We start from the raw sequence: 11,245 nt of genomic DNA on the forward strand, positions 1-11,245 counted from the left end.
TACTTATTCTTTCTTCCAGACTACTGATATGCTGCATAAATTTAACAAAATTGGTGCAAATAATGATTCTTAAGGCTTTCCATTATTCACACCCCTCCAACCTAACCTGCTTCAATTCATATGACTCCTATGCTTTCCATACCCAAGTTAGTGTTTCGTTTCTTTTTTAATCAAACACAATATCTATCCCTATGCCATACTGATTCACCCAACAGATTAGTCTTTTGTGCTACACCATTTCAAAAGCTTTGCTAAAATCCTGGTAAATCATGTTTATAGGCTTCTCTGTCAGCACTTGTGGCTACTCTCTCAAAATACTCTTTATTGAAAATTTTAAGCTTGATCCTCCCTTTGTGAATCTTTGCCCTCCAACCTTCATTAAATCCAAACTTTCTAGGTGTTCTTCTATCATGTCTTTGATTAGCCTTTCTCTCGTGTTCCTCACTGTTTAAATTGAGCTCAAAAACCAGTGATTTCATGCATAATCCTTACATCCCCAGTTAAATGCCTGTTTAGCAGCCTTTTCCCATGCTTGATACGTTTTCTTAAAAGATTGTAAATTTATCTGCTCAATGTTTCCTCTTATCTTCAGCTCCTTTCGCCATTTTGGGATGGATATTTTTCTGTAAGTCACTTCTTGTATACTATATTCCATTATATTACACCTAATCCATGCTTCATTCTTCTCCATGGGGAGGTTATGCCACAAACTCCAAGACAAAGCATTTTTTCAACAGTACTGGTTTCCTTAATTACATATTTCCAGATCTCCTGTAACCCCCTTTTAACTGGATGCTTGTTTCCTATATAGGAAGTAATCAAAAATATGTCTTAAAGCTTCTAATGCATGGTGTGTACAGTCTCTTTTTTGTGTACAGGCTTGCAGGCATCCCCAATTTATTCGATACTCCTTTCAGACCTTTCTCGCATGAACCACCAAATATGGCTTTGATGCATAACTGTTAACCTAACAATAACCTCCTGTTTATGCCTAGGTATGCTGCTTACCCTTGTCACACCAGTAAAGGGGACTTTCAAGGCTTTTTCCACTCAGTTTCAGCACAGACCAAGGGCACGGATCAATGACACAGCTGATACAACCTGCTGCTGCCAAAAGAGAGAGATGCCACACCTCCCCATCCTCTGATTCCCCTTTCCCAGACCTAATTCAATCACGGTTTCCCTCACATTAAATCCAGGGTGGAGCTAATTCGACCTGTTAAAATAATAGGAAGGTAACCCGACAAGAAAAAGTGAATAGCTTCCAGCAAATCATATACAAAACCAAGTTAAAACTTGTACACTAACTACAGCAACTTGCCAGTGCTAACTCCTAATGCTGCCAGCTCATGTTTTACATCATTATTTTATTAAGCATTTGCAGTGTGCTTGACCCTGCATGAGGCACAAGAGCAACCACGGTCCCAGCTTTTTTGTCCATTTAGCCATTTTTCTTCATAGTTCAGATTATTTTTGACAGTACCTTAATTGAGGATTTCTTTTCTATTTTCCTGGATGCTTATTTTGTCATCCTTAAGCTCTAAAAAAACTAAGCATATGTTAGCCAGTTTCACTGCCTAGTTAGCTATTTATCTTGCTTATGGGGCACTGTCATCTCGCATTTTTTTGAACTGACTAATTACTAACTCTTCTAAATGCTCACACAACACCCTTTAATTAGTATTTCCTGATCGCTTTTAAAAACATGTTCATAATGATTTTATAAGGATTTTTCCATTTTTCTCCTTTTGTTTAGCTGGGTCTTAAGTTTAACAAGGTCTGAGTGCACATGCCTGGAGACAGAAAATGATCAATCCCAGAAGGTAAGCAAAACAAAAAATGGAGAAAGACATTACTTTTTCTAATTTCTTTCATTATTGTTAGTTATTGCTTTGATACACAAAATGCATTGAGGCAGAAATACAAATGTTCGTTCTGACAGTCCTTCCTTCTCTACTCCACTTGAAGTCTTGGTCTGCTGTTCTCTCTTTCACCTTTACATTCTGAATTCTGCATTTAACCACGTCTGTCTTCAATGGCTCCTAGTTACAAACCTTTCTTTCCCCTGGCTGATGAAGTGCAGTAGCTTGCAATTTCTCACATCCCCCCATACAGAGAGAATCACATCTTGCAACATTTAAAAATTGCTTCTCTTCCCTTCGAGCTCTTTAATGCTTAAAATCTCTCTCCATCTTTGAAACTCTCTACCAAAATGAGATACCTGTCAGAAAAGTGACTCCAAAATCTGGCAGCACATGGCTGCATATTTATTTTCTCTCAATTACTTTGTATCAGGCTTACATAGTTTATGAGCACAAACAGCTTTAAGTACTCTGAATTTGTTTTGGGTTCTGAAAAACAAATACGCTTCTTTCTGTCCTTCTATCCTAGTGGCTGACCCTGGGTGAGGCTGAGCCTCTGAGCTCTGCAAGTGTATGTGCTGAGCAGTGCTCAGGACTCCAGGGTTGACTCTGTCAGCAGCTGAACTTCCTGTCAGCATCCTCACCTCTTTCTGTCCCCTTACACTGCACTTAAAATCAAAGGCAGCTGCCAGCCTGAGACCCTCTGAAGCCAGAGAGCTGCTAACCCATTGAGAGGCATCCTTTCATTCAGCATCTCAGTATCAGAGCAGCTGTGTGGGTACGGACATTAAGGAGAAACTACGACCAAGACTGCGCTGATAATTTTGCAGATGTCATGGCATCAAAGCACAAGCAGTAGAGCACGACTTGGCAGGTCTGAGATGCAAAAAGCTGATATTCTAAGTAAGCTGATAGACTTTTTTTCTTTTTAAAGTTGTTTTTTCTTCCTTTGTTTTAAAAAAGGCATACTGAGACAGTCATTCAATAAAGCCACTACTTTCTTCACCAACAATCAGCAACAGATGTAGCCCAATAAAATTAATAGTTTGTAAGTACGCACTAGAGAACACTCTTTTGTCTCGTTTCTCCACCACAAATTTTGTAAGAGCTCTCTGGATTTTAACAGAAAGGCAAAATCGGGGGCTTTTCATATACCTTATTTTGTTTGACTTAAACACTAAAACCACTTTTCTTCTACACTATGGAAAATTAATGCTGATTAATTTAACTTTCCAAAGTTGACTCAGGACCCTCCCCCTGCCCTTAACTGTCCACTTTCAACTCAACCTTTTTTCCCGCAGAATTCTGGGCTGTTACTTACCGACATAATTTAATCCTACAGAATAGAACTTGTGCTCAAAAATATGCAACATTAATATTAACGTACAAACAGAAATATATTACTCATACATAATATATAAGAAATTAATTTTCACTGAAGTATCAGGAGAAGAATTAAACCCCTTAGATCCTTCTCATGCAATTAGCTCTGCACTTGGGAAAGTCAATGGGACTTCACAAATGAAGGCTTCACATCATAACACTGGCAAGACTGGGGTTTTACAAAGGCTTCCCTACACTGTGAAATATGCCACGAACAGAGTTCTACAATCATACTGCTGTAATTATAGTACTACCCTGTATGGATACTCCTAGGCCACATCAATGTTAACAAATATACTGGTAGCATCTGAGCTGGCACACAGCTGCTGACATTGCAACGATGCTTGACTGCATGCCCAGTTGGAAAAACCTCCGCTGGGGCAGCGCAGCTGCCCAAGGAAGTGGCGTACCAACAAAACAAGCACTTCGCTGAGCCAGTCTTCAACGCTATCCACAATCATTTGTGTCTAGCCATTTTTTCCTGCGAAGACATACTTGCTTTCCTCTAAGGGAATTAAGGGAACTTCCCAGAATTCCCTCTGTCCTGTTTCATAATCTTCTACTTTCAAATTACTTCTTAAAATCTCAGCAGTTCCTCTTAGGTACATCCTGTAATAAGCTCATTTCTTTTTGCATGGGGCTTCAGTCTACCATTTCGCTATCAGAAAAAAAGAGATTGCAGAATTTTTTCAGGAGCAGAACATCATACTTCTAGGTTTGCAGGACTTCAACCACTCAACCACCATCACACAAACTACTAGCTGTGAAACAGGGAACATAAGAAAACTATAGGAGCTATGGTTAAGACAGATAGTTCAGGAAAATCACCAGGTGATGCAGACATTCCCTGACTAGGCCTGTGAAAGAAGCACCGCAGCAGAACAGGATCAATTGCAAGTTGGCCACTGTCAGTGCTGGTTGCAAGGTTTTTGTATGCAGCCAGCCATGCTCCTAGAGTTTGGCACTGAACCTATTCCAGCCATCAGAGCAGAAACCAAAAAGACGACTGTTGTAGCTGTGGAAAAACAAGTACAGAAGGAAATCTGGAAGCTTGGAGTCTCAGATCATTCTTTGTTGTTGAACCACCCCATTTCGTACTGGAAAATGTAGAGAGGAAGAGGTGGCCTTCCAGATACGAAAAGCCATTAGGTGTGCCTTTGTGCACAGAATGCTGAATCTGGCTAATAGGTAAAAAACAGAGGAAGTCTGTCCCACACAGGATACCAAAACTGTGGAAGCATGATCTAAGGGGACAAATACTTCCTACTCTCCTACCTCCCACCTTGTTTTTGAGTACACAAGCAGCAAACAACTTTTAAATGGCCATATTTGTAAGTAGCTGTATTTTTAAGTCACTCTAGAGGCATTTCACAGGCATTACGAATAATCAGTGAATGCATGTGAGGCTTTAATCTCTAGGAATTCAGGCCTCTAACAAAAACTGGAGGCAGGGGCTTTTTTTCCAGGTTTGCACATTATTATTGGTAGGACTGTACCGAGATGCTCAGTATCATGAGAGGTCCCACCCTTTTATTCCCTGACTTATGAAGCCATATAGCATAGCAACAAAGGTTTAACCACCACGGAAGAACAGGATAACATCAACTTACATCTGGTAGGTAGGCCCAAAGGATGGTGGAAACAACAGAATCACCGAATGGTTGAGGTTGATCTCTGGGGCTCTGCTGGACCAGGCCCCCTGCTCAAGCAAGGCCACCTAGAGCAGGACTATGTCCAGATGGCTTGTGAGTATGTCAAAGGATACACAACCTCTCTGGGTAACCTGTGCCAGCGCTTGGTCACCCTCACAGTAAAAGCGTTTCCTGATGTTCAGAAGGAACCTCCTGTGTGTCAGTTTGTGCCCACTGCCTCTTGTCCTGAAATGTCCCATGGTGAGGATGGATGTTAGCAGCAGACACATTTTTGCTGCCATATTCAGTAGAATACATTGTATAAAATAGTTCAGGTCACATTTTATACAATAATTTGTAATACAATGCAGGAAATTGAATAAATGAAAGATGGGTTTGGCAGGAGAAAAAAAGTACCTAAGGGTTTTGAACAATCAGGCAGGCGTAAGATCAATTACCAGACACCACAGAGCTATGGGAGGTCAAAGAAGAGGACTCTTTAACAAGATGCTATGTATCAGGTGGTTTGTTTATGTTCATTTTGTACAACTTTGTGAAACAAGCAGTACTGGGGCTACATTTCCATTTTAAATTAATGGTTAGCCTATTTTAATTCCCTGATGACAGAGTAACAAATTCAGGTGTTACGTTTGTTGTATGAGACAAATAACACATACGTTACATAAAAGAACTTTATTGAGCAGTGATAAAAAAAGCACTTCCCAAAACATTTAGTCACTTAAGAAGTTGGTCTGTGAGCACCACAAAGAACAGATCACGGTTTCTTATACCTTCATTTCTTGTGACTGATTGATTGGCTTTTGCACAAAAAAAAGGTATGAACTTCAGTTAAAGCCATCTTCCTGGTTTGGATCTCCGAAAGGCCTCTTTCCTGTCTGGATTATATCACTTGCTGGGTCACCTCTCTTCCCAAACATTGTAAAAACTTTATAGGCTTTGAGATTCCTGTTCATCTATGAAGTTTTTCTTGAAACTGGCCAAGAATAGTACCAAAGGAAGAGGGGGAAGAGAGAGAATTTTGTAGAGGTACGCAAACCAGCAGGCAAAGAGAAGTGCCATGATTTCCCATGTCCTGTTCCTGAAGATAATCAGGCTAGAAAAATGGGAAATTTCTTGTTGCTTCTACCCAGTTCTGAGGTCAGAATACAAATACTTATCACTATTCCAATTTCCCACTGGGGGTGCGCAAAAGGGAAATTGTGGCATGTTACTCTGGTCACTTGGCCAGCAGATACATGTACAGGGAAGGCCCCATGAGGACAGTTGGCTGCACAGCTGACCTGTTAGAGTATACATCTCAGGATGTTTTGTCTCATAAAGCTTTGTTGAATCTACATTTGTCCTCTCTAGAGATGCTTAAGGTCTTCATCCACATTCCTGTGTCCCTCCCCAGTTCTGCCTTTCTTCAAGGAGGCATTCCCCCCCCACCCCTCCTGCTGCATTGTTTCATAGAAATCTTGGTTTGCTGCTCTTGAAAACTTTGGAGAACATTATCCTTTCTTCCTCTTGTGCAAAGTTTTCCATAGGTGTGAAGAAGGTGCCTCTTCAAATTCTGCATCTGAAGCCTCTGACAAATAACAAGACAGACAAACAGCATTAGATTTTAATGATCAGTGGACAGGGAACTAAGAAAACTCACTGAAATTATTGCTCTTGCTTCTGTTCAGCAGCTCCCAGACAACACATGGGCTTCCTTTCACGGCGTGTGTGAGAAGGTAGGAAGTTTGCTGCTTACTTTGGTAGGATTTACATCAACAGGATAATAAAGAAAACCATCCTTGTTAAATTCAGAGAGGACTCTGATAGCTCACTACTGAAAGTGTGAAGAGAAAGAGAAGAAAAATGCTTAAGCCTGTGTCTTGTCAGCCAGTCCATAGCAGTGGTACTACCAGAAATTAGAGCATTGCATAATGTGAAGATGGCCTACTGTGGCAAGAAAAACAGGGTAGCCCTTCCTGAAAATATATATGGCCACATCATAAACAATACCTTCCTGAAAACAATGTCAAAATGATGCAAGAAGACAAAAACAGTGTTTTGGAGTGAGCGTATTCTGAAACTCCAGAAGCAGGAAAAATGTTTGCCACAGATTAGTTCAGCAAACTATTTCAAAGCCAAATCTTTGTGCCAGCAACTAACCTTCTTTACCTTTTTGTGTCCCCAAATCCAAAATCCAGCATGAACATCACTTGTTCTGGGCCTGGATTCACTGACAGGAAACCCAAGGTACTACTTCTTGTGTTTACATTACAAGTTTATGTGCTTATTCATAAAAATCCTGTAGTCAGAATGATCAGCTTGGATTGCTGATGAGGATGATTATTTTAATTTCTTTATGTATTTCAATTAAATGCATGACTATTGATTTCAGTGCAATTTTTTTCAGTTAAAAGCACAGTGATTTATGTTGCTAAAATGCTATTGCCTGCCCTGCCAAAAGCATGCATCTGGGAACATTTCTGGGTTGCTCACAGACTTTTCTCTCTTCTTTCTGCCTCTGACTCCCAGTGCATGCTGTTGAAACAAACCAGCTACTTCAAAAGGCAGCTCCTGTTTTCTGTCTTTGTGAGTCTGGCAGTGTTTTGAGAAGGGGGGAGGAATAGTAAGAGAAGAAAGGTAGATTCAGGGCCTATGAATAATAAAGAGAAAAAAATGTAATGATAAAACAGTACACCTACCTGAGCTCCATTCTTTCTCCCAGGGTGATACCATTTCTGGATTCATCTGAGGTCGGATAAGTTGAGTTTCAAGGAGTCACCAGCTATCCACAGCATCTGAATTTTGTGACCCCGTCTCCACAAGTTCACTGTCAGCCCGCGCTTTCACGGCTCCTTCCAGAATGGTGCTGTGATGTGCGCAGTGTCCCCTGCCATCCTGGCATACAGCTCTGCACAACCACAACAGGACAGAAGACCAGCCCCAGATTCACACTTATTCTGTTCTTCAGCTGGTGTGATGGTTGCTAGTTCTCTCCTTTGTCCAGCACTTTTGATACTCTCTGCTATATTGAGTTTCTGCAAGACTTTTGCAACACCTAAATAATCATCTTTGTTCCTGCAGTAATCTGGCAGTGCACTGCTTCTTCTCTTCTCAGGACCAGAAAACCCAGAGTGTTGTTGTATTATTAATGAAGGACTGTCTCCATTGCCACAGGTAATACAGTATTCACATGAGCTTCATATTCATGGAACAAAGTGATACATAACTTAAGCTACTTACAGAAGCGATTATGCTTGCTGAGCATCTACTCTGGAAGTTACCAACAGGACCCCAAACTGAGTGCAATTGCACATAAGGATACACTAGCGTAAGGTAGGTTTTAGCAGCAAACTGTTGGTGTATGCTGGAGTCCATTCCCTCCTCCCCTGCCAGATAAGCAATTAACAATATAACTATTATTGTACAGTTACGCTGGTATGATTTTGCATGTACAGAAGTTGTGAAGCTTAAGAAGTGAGGGCACACCTTCTGCTGAGTCAGGAGTTCTCTCATTAGGTGCACAACAGCATATTAAGGAGGAATGAGAGAAGGAAGGCCACACAGTTTTTCTTGAACACTGCTTTTCATCTTCCAAGTGCTTTACAAGAAATGTATTGCAAGTAAGCATGGCAACGCACTTTTCAGGAACTACAACCTGATTTTCTGAATAAGGAAAATGAAGCAGCGATGTTCAAGAAGCTTCTTCAGAGTCAACAAAGCAAACGAGTGACACAAAAAGGACTGATGTTTAGTTCCCAATTCACTATCATACCAGACTTTGTTCTCCACTTTTAAACATTAACTGTCACCAAGAAGATTATTATCCTAGCCTAACAGTGTGCTTGCAATGATTCAAGATCTTTACAAGAAATCTACAACCTGAATTTAGCATCTCATTAAGCTCAAAGAGTAAGTTACAGATTTACCAATTTTAGAGCTCTTTCAATAGAAAGCTATGCCTGTTTAAGTCTGTGTGATAGCTTACAGGTACTAGATTCAGCAGTACAATGGGCTTAATGAGCTCTGACCAGTTCCTTGAGTTATTGTAGCTGGTGACGAGGCACTGCCCATCATTTCCCATCCAAACTGAAAGGTAACTTTCGCTGAAGAGGATTCAGGTCAACATCTTTCACTTTACAAGGAGGATGAGCTCAGCAGGTGGTAGCTCAGCTGATGACATTATACCATGTTAAGGTAATTGCGCCCTATCCTGTTATTAAGTACAGGCTAAGAAGGGAAGTTTTCTACTTCAACCACGAGAATACTTGGCAAAGAGGCCAGAAGTGACATTTTTTAGTGTTATCTTTTATCTTAAAAAGATATTTTCTAGTACTTTTACCATTGTAATCTATTACTGAGTAACAAAAGGTATTCAACACTATGAATAGCCTGACAACTAGCCTCCATATTTTTCTTGCCTCAGGAATGAAATGTTCTTTATATAAAAGTTGTAATCTCAAACCACATGACTCTCAATAATGCAAATGAAACCTTCACTCCTTAATATTATGATATTTTTTTGTTCAAATTTCCCAAAATAGCATGTTTAAGTAGCCATCTTCAACATCCCATTCAATTCAAGAAACCTCCTTCCAGTGGAGCAGCAAAGTCACTGACTAGTAACAAATTTTAGAAATCCAATTTGCTTTTACTGTTTGTGTTATATGCATAGGTTTTCATTTCCCTCAGCCTGGACATCTAATATTTAGTGTTAAACTTTTGCGTATTGCCACTTTCAATTTTGATTCTCATTGCTATAATGCTTGCGTCACTACAATTTGAAACCAGTAATATCTGTTAGAAAAATAAATTATCTTTCAGGACTTTACAAACATGCATTTATGGTTTCTAGAAGTACTAATGCTCTAGCAGAAACTTGATAGCTTTGTGCTTCCCATGAGAAAAGAATCTGAAAGTCTACGTTACTTATGTGGAGACCAGAATCATAGACACTGAAAAATCAGTTTATAAGCTCTGAATGGGGGACGGGGCAAACGGTGATCTGAAGGCAGGCAAATGTTATTCACAACTCTTACTGTAGTTTAAAAGGCTTTTTCTTCTTAAATACATTTCTAAAACAAAAACCAAAAGGAGCAAGAAGAGGAACATGATGCTGAACAGAAGAAGACATAAGAACTCTGATTATACATGGTCCAAGTACAAGAAGATTCACTGATGACACTGAAAGTAACTGGCCTTATATCATCACAAAGGATCCCCAAATCTCTTTTTGTCTAGTTTACAAGCAAGAGAAAGACAAGTTGGTAACATCTTATCATAGTAACTGTCTTAACACACGATTCTGATTGTGTTTGAGGTAGCAAGAATTGGCATCCAACATGACCGGGAAGAGAGATTTCAAGTAGTCACTCAGCGAAAGAGGACAGAAACAAATCAGGATGACTCTGAATCTATCAAAAACATGTAGCTGGTAATCCTGTGGTTCCCACTCAGCAGCAGTACTACAGGACCATCAACAGCCTGAACCACACCTAATGGGAGCCATTCCTTCTCCCTCTTCTTTGAAGAGGTTTTGCTTAGACCTGTGGTTCTCAGTCTAACAACCTGCTCCACACCACGTCCCATTCCCCAGGTGTCCCCCCACCATGGCCCAACGTGCAAACTGGAGATGTAGAATTCATGAAAGCATAGGGCCCTTCCCTGGCAGATGCATCCTGCCTCGTATTTCTCCCTCATCTCCCAGCTCCACTTCCCTCTTTGTGGTGCTCCAGGTCCTGTGCTGCCTCAGCGGCCTTCTCCCAGCCTATCTCCAGCTACGCTCTTGGCAGCTCCACAAATACTTAGCTCTTGGCTCACATATCCTTATGTATCTCCCCCTCCTCCCTCTCTGCCTCCCTCCTGCCCTCCAGTTTGCACAACACTGTTGGATGACACGCTGAGAGATTTCTTACCCAACAGATGGGCTCTCAAACAGGGAGTGAGGAAGGTGATGGAAGAGCAGCAGCTCCCTTGCCACAGGGAATCCATACACATTCACAGCTATGGGTTGCACCATGCTTGTACCATTACAGGCTAAAAGCTTTCCTTAAACAAAAGCTATTTTTTTGTGCTGTGTGTTTAGGCTTCCTGAACTATAAGGGGTCATTATGCAAGATATCATGCCTAAAATACTAATTTTAAGTCATTCTATTGGTAATATTTCTGAAGATAAAATGGATTCCCTTCCCTCAGTACACGACCCACCTACCTTCCCATATACAGGTGTTATTACTCGGTCACTGGTGACTGAGGAAGCAGATGAGATCTTGCAAGAGTTTGACACTTCAGTTTTTTTCTGAAACATGTATTTACTTTCTAAGATATGCTGTATGAATGGGATTTCAATCATCAGGCACTAGGTGTTTCAGT

The 11,245-nt window shown here is 40.6% G+C and overlaps 1 protein-coding gene across 9 annotated transcripts in view; it reads right to left on the bottom strand.

The window, feature by feature from the left end:
- Window positions 1-11,245, bottom strand: part of ZNF521 (zinc finger protein 521) — a 237,129-nt gene that overhangs the window by 127,580 nt on the left and 98,304 nt on the right. The gene's annotated exons all lie outside the window — the stretch shown is intronic.

This window comes from Phalacrocorax aristotelis, chromosome 2 (assembly GCF_949628215.1).
Source record: "Phalacrocorax aristotelis chromosome 2, bGulAri2.1, whole genome shotgun sequence".
In the NCBI taxonomy this organism is placed as follows: Eukaryota; Metazoa; Chordata; class Aves; order Suliformes; family Phalacrocoracidae; genus Phalacrocorax; species Phalacrocorax aristotelis.